A 6,351-nucleotide genomic window follows, 5' to 3' on the forward strand; every position below is an offset into this window, starting at 1 on the left:
TACCTGTAATCAGTTTCTTAATGTATTAGGCTTAAACTTGGGTGTTTTGCTTTATTTTGCTTGGTGACTTACTTTGTTCTGTCTGTTATTACTTGAAACCACTTAAAACCTACTTTTTATACTTAATAAAAATCACTTTTGTTTATTAATAAACCCAGAGTAAGTGATTAATACCTGGGGGAGCAAACAGCTGTGTGTATCTCTCTGTCAGTGTTGTAGAGGGTGGACAGTTTATGAGTTTACCCTGTCTAAGCTTTATACAGAGTAAAATGGATTTATTTGGGCTTTGGATCCCATTGGGAACTGGGTGTCTGGGTGCTGGAGATAGGGGACCTGCTGAGTGGTTTTCTGTGAAAGCCTGCAGCTTTTGGGGGTGTGGGTCAGACCCTGGGTCTGGGTTGCAGCAGGCTGGCGTGTCTGGCTCAACAAGGCAGGGTTCTGGAGTCCCAAGCTGGCAGGGAAAAGAGGCTTAGAGGTAATTCCAGCATGTTAGGTGATAGTCCCAAGGGGATCTCTGTGACCAAAACCGTCACAGACCAGGGCCTCCGACACCCCATCCCCGGATCCCTTCCCAGGATGCCGACCCTCGAGCCGGTCTCAGACAGCGGGCACTGCCCAGGGGTGGGGCAGGTTTATTTTACAGACTTGTGCCCGCGAAACACGACTCCACCCTGCCCACTCGGCTCCTCTTCATGTGGAAATACAGTTCTGCTCCTCCCGGTTCGTCGCTTTGGGCTTCTGACCCCCCTGCTCCCCCGCCCCCGCTAGGGTCATGCTCTGGCTTCGCAGCCTCTTTGACATCCGTCGGCTTCACTCCTGAAACAGAGACAGCGCAGCATGTCGGTGGAGATCCCCTTCCCCCAGCTCGCCAACGCAGGGGCGGGCCCTGCTCAGGGGGCAGCTAACACCAGGAATCGTCCTGGACAATGTCTGATCTCCGCCTGCTAGTGCTGGAGAAGCATCAGCGTGTGCTGCAGCCTCTTTGGAGCACAAAGAAGGACCTCAGGGGACAAAGGAGCCTGGATCCACGTGGTCGGAGGGTTGGAGGTGCTGGGAGCTGAAGCACGTGAGAAACCTGCCTAGGCAAAGATCGTAACGTGCAATGAGGAACGTGCGGGCCCCAGGAAGCGTGTCATTTCGGTTTGATTTGTAACTCTCGGGCTCTCTCGCTCATTGTTGCAACCAAGGTCCGATAGTTGCACCAAATCTTGTACAAAGGAGGTCAAGTGAGGTGTCCAGGGAGAGGCTAGGATGTGCTGGGTATGATTGTGCTGTCTCTATGTGTGTATCATTTCTGTAGTTGGAGTTATAAATATTGTCTGTGTACTTGTATCTCAGTGTGTTTGATTCCAAGTAGCACCAGTGAAGCATTTGGCCAGTTTATTGTGAAGAGACTCTTCAGATTAAGTGCCCAATCAAGAAACACTTAACTAACAATGGACCTTGGGAGACTCCAATCCACATCCCAGGAGCCTCCCTGGGAATGTTCACGGTAGCATGTGAGCAATGGCTGCTCTCCCCGGAAAGAACTGAGTCATGCATGGCCATGTGACTTGCCCATGTGACTCCAAACTCCATCTTGCTGCTGTGATTTTCTACAGGAAGAACAAGGGGGTTTCCTTCTACATGGCAGGGGATATACAAGGCCCTGGAAACCCCTCCATTTTGTCTTCAATCCTGCTTCTAACCTCTGGAGGAACTTTGCTAGAAACTGAAGCCCTGAACAAAGGACTGAATGACCCATCCAAATCTGTGGATGCTCCAGAGACTTGATTTAAGCCTGAAGTTTATTCCACCACTGCTACAAGCCTGAACCAAGGACTGTGCCATCACTGGATGGAATTGATTCCATTTAACCAATTCTAGCTCTCATCTGTATCCTTTTCCTTTTATGACTAAACCTTTAGATTCTAAGGATTGGCAACAGCGTGATTTGTGGGTAAGATCTGATGTGTCTATTGACCTGGGGCTGGGGCTGGGTCCTTTGGGATCGGAAGAACTTTTTTTCTTTTACTGGGGTGTTGGTTTTCATCCCCATTCGTCCCCACACGGAGCGGTGCTGGTGGGGATACAAGGGAACTGGCGTGTCTGAGGGAATTGCTCGGATGACGTCTGGCTGGCCAGTGGGGTGAGACCGAAGTCCTCGCTGTTGGCTGCTTTGGTCCCTTAGTAACAAAGGACCCAGCCTGGGGCTGTGACTGCCCTGCTCTGAGCAATTGGTCCCGCATTGATACTCTCAGTGGCGTCCCACCAAAGGCAGCATGGTTACGGCGGGTTCACTGAACGGTGCCTGCCAGGCCAGGGTTACACAGGAGGCGTTTGCTGGCGAGGTGGACAGACAGGTGTGGCAGGGGCTGTCACACATGTTACGCTCCAGCCAAACTCTCTCTTGCTGAGGCAGAGAGACGGGTACCACAGAGGCTCCCCTCCAAACAGCACAGCCAGCAGCGTTTGTTCTGGTTGGGGTGCCCCTGTTCAGACCCTGCTGGGCCTCTGCTGGCGTGAGCAACCGGCTGCTCCCCCAGCAGAGCGACAGCCCGTCCTTCCTCCCATGCAGCACATGGGGGTGGCAGTGGCTCTCCTGGCTGGTGGTGCTCCAGGACAGGGGCATCCGATATCATCCTGCCTTGCGAGCTGGCATCCGGGCTCCGTTCCTGCAGCCAGGGGTGGTCAGAACTTGGACAGAAAATGGATCAATAAGAACATAAGAATGGCCAGACTGAGTCAGACCAAGGGTCCATCTAGCCCAGGATCCCGTCTTCCAACGGGGCCAGTGCCAGGTGCCCCAGAGGGAGTGAACAGAACAGGGCCACCATCACATGATCATTCCTACGACGCACCCTTCCCCATCACATCCCCTGCAGCTGGCATGTCTCTGACTGTCTTGGTCTAGCTGGGATCTGCTTTCAGTCCCTCTGCCCTGAGCAAGGCCGGTCACCTCACAAAGTTCGGGTCACATTTTGTCTGGGCTGAGTTTTAGGTTCTTGTCCCTGCATCGCTGTAGAAAAGGCTGGTCATTTTCAGTCACGGTCTCGTTCCGCGTCTATATCATTGCTCCCTCCACCTGCATGGAGGATGTCGTCTGCAGTTATTTTCACCTCAGGTGGCCCTTCTGGTGCTTGGGTGAGTTTTGACGCTGGCAGACCAGGTGCCAGCTCATACCAAAGTCGCCATGTCTCAAGGGAACGCTGACAAATACGTGGCTGGAACCAGCCTGGTTCACCTGCGTGTTACTATTGTTCAGGTCGGTTTTAGGCTTCTAAGAATGTGTTTAATGTTTAGACTTTATTGAATCCTGCCGGCATCAATCTCATGGGTAACATCCGTATCCCCTAGTGCAGGGGAACATCTGAGCAGTTGGATTGGGAGCCTCTGTGACCCTGTAACTCACCAGGCAGGAGAGAGACATTAACCAGTGTGACGTGCTGGCTCCAGCGGGAGGTGTCACATCCTGCCCCACGGGGAAGGCCCATCGACACCAGACGGACCATTGTGGGATGATAAAGAGGACAAAAGATGGTTGTTTTGCTCTCCCTTTCATGAAGTTGAGTCATGCACATGGATTCCTCCCATCAGCTGAATTTGCAGCTCACAGCAGAAGAGAGGAGGGGGATAAAAAATCCTTAACAAGAAAGAATTGTATCTCTGTGCTGCTTGTACTTGAGGGAGGGGGGCAGGTTTCTAAGCATAAGCAAGAGATCCCCAGTGCTCAGCCTGGGTCAGCCCTAAAGGACGTATGGAGCTTGCTGAACAAACTTCTATGACTTTTTGGAACTTAAGATGTAATTCATTTGTGTATCAATGGTTACCTGCTTTAAGCTTGTCAATAACTCTCTAACGTCTTTTTCCTAGGTAATGAATCGGTGTATAGTTTATTATAGGGCTGGCTACAAGCGGGGCTTTGGTGTGAGAGCTGAAGCGCAGGGGCCCGGGGGTGAGGACGGGTCCTTTGGGACAGGGCGTAACCTGACTGTTGCTGTATCCTTGGGGGAAGGGCCCGGCTATCGCACAGGTGGCAGGTCAGAGGGGGGCGCCCACGGGCCTGTCTGTGACTCCCCGGTTAGGCTGTTGTGGGGGCTCAGGAGCTCACACCTGGTAACCGGTTGGTGAAATCGAACACAGAACTCACAGCCCATGTGGGGCTGTGCCGGGTTCCCGGCACTCACGCTCTGCAGTCACAGCAGACAGCGTTACATGAGTCTTCTCTGGAACCCCTCTGGTGCAGGGCAGCCTGCGCAGCCATGTATAACAAGCAGACAGCGTTGCACAGGCTGCCAGCATGCGCGACTCTATCCAGGCTGATGTGCCAAGCCCCATTGCTCACAGCCCGGCCCCGACAGATTCTGGCTTTGGAAAGTTCTGGCAAGATGTCATCTGTTGTGGCCAGTGGATAGTGGCATCTTTGCAATGCCTGGTCCAGAGGCTTCAGGTCTCTGCAGATGCATTATTTGTCTGATGGTTTCTTACCATCACCATGCCGGTAACTCAGGCTGCACCGGCCTCTCCAGGTGTTAAGATACCCCTGCTCTGCAGCCTTGCAAGCTCCTTGCGTACTGGAGTGCGCAGTGCCACTGGAATGTCCCTTCATGGTAAGCTCACAGGTTCCACTCGAGGCACCCACTGCCTTGGAAAACACCCCCCGCGCTTTTCAGATGGGCTCCATGGTCCAGGGGACGCCTCCTTCTGCTACTTGCACTGCAGCACTGAAATCCTGACCCTGCACCCTGAGCAGCTCCATGGCCTGTGTGTGCGCACAGTGTGGGGTGTTATGTGTGTGCATGCAGTGTGGGGGGGTGCAGTGTGTACGTGTGTGCGTGCAGGGTGGGGTGTGCAGTGTGCACACTCCGGCTGGCAGTGCCTGTTCCCTTCCGGTTACTTTCCCAGGGGCTGCGTTCTGCTCTCACTGGACGTGCGCAGCTGGCGCCTACGCTTTGCGACAGGTGAGTTTGAGTCCCGTCCCCCAGGAATCGCGCTGCAGGAGGCCCTGCCCGTTACCATTGCAGGGTGGGATCGTCCCTTGCTGCTGTCCTGGCCCGGCAGCCTGAGCCTGCAACGCTCTGGGATTCCAGGGGTGTCGCGATGTCGTCCCCGCTGTCTGACGGGCCCTCCCATCTTATCCCAGGCTGAGCTTCCTCAGCTCCAGGGCTCCCTGGCAGCGCTGTCCTGGGCCGGGCACTTCTCCTTTGTCCGCCAGGCGTCCCGCTGGCCATGCATCTCCCCAGGGCGGCTGGAACGAGCCACCTGCTCTCCTCGGCTGGGGTCTCACTGCAGCTCTTCCCGGGGCTGTCCTGCCTCCCGGGGCTTCCATCCCTTCTCCTGAGGCTTCGGCTGCGCGCCCCACGGCTGAGCATCTGTCTAATGTGAGACCATCGTCCTGGAGCAGCTGCTCCCGCAGGGGCCGACTGGCCGGGCTGGAATTAGGGCTTCTGCCAGCTCCCCGAGATTGCCCGGAGCAGCCCGTGTGCATAAGGCAGTAACATGGGGGCTGTGCCCTCCCCCCAGGGCCCCAGGGCCCCGGGATGCTGGGAGGCTCCAGGCAGTGGTGTCTGGGCCTCGCTCCCCAGTACGGTTCACTAACAGCTCCACTGTCCTGCCGGCGTCGCCCTGCTGCACGGCCAGGCCTGCGTGCGGCTGGAACGCCTCCTTCCACCGGGTCCGTCGCTGGCCAACGCTTGTGTCCGCAGGATCCAGGGCTCCAGCCCGAGTGTCCTGGCTCCCGCTGCCCTGCCGAGAGCACACGGCTCCGGCGCTGCCTCGGGGGCGCTAGCACACAGGGCAGCTGAGCGCAGGTTACGCTGAGCAAGGGGAACTGCACCAAACCCCGGGCCCTGCTCTGTCCACGTGGCCGCGTTGCTCCCAGCCCCGTTCCCCTGGTCCACTGGTGCCCCCCGACTCCAGTGCCACTGAGCGGGATACGTGGGGACCCTTCCAGCCCCAGCCCAGAACGAACCTTCCTCTACCCTCGCGTGGGGACACTAAAGAATCTCTTATGGAGTCTAGTGGGATAGAGCAGGTGCTGGGAGCCAGGACGCCTGGGTTCTCTCCCCAGCTCTGGGAGGGGAGTGGGGCCTAGTGGGTTAGAGCAGGGGGGGCTGGGAGCCAGGACTCCTGGGTTCTCTCCCCAGCTCTGGGAGGGGAGTGGGCCTGGTGGGTTAGAGCAGGGGGGGCTGGGAGCCAGGACTCCTGGGTTCTGTCCTGGCTCTGGGAGGGGAGTGGGGCCTAGTGGGTTAGAGCAGGGGGGACTGAGAGCCAGGACTCCTGGGTTCTGTCCTGGCTCTGGGAGGGGAGTGGGGCCTGGTGGTTAGAGCAGGGGGGTGCTGGGAGCCAGGGCTCCTGGGTTCTGTCCTGGCT

This window comes from Mauremys reevesii, linkage group 2 (genome assembly GCF_016161935.1).
Source record: "Mauremys reevesii isolate NIE-2019 linkage group 2, ASM1616193v1, whole genome shotgun sequence".
NCBI lineage: Eukaryota > Metazoa > Chordata > Testudines > Geoemydidae > Mauremys > Mauremys reevesii.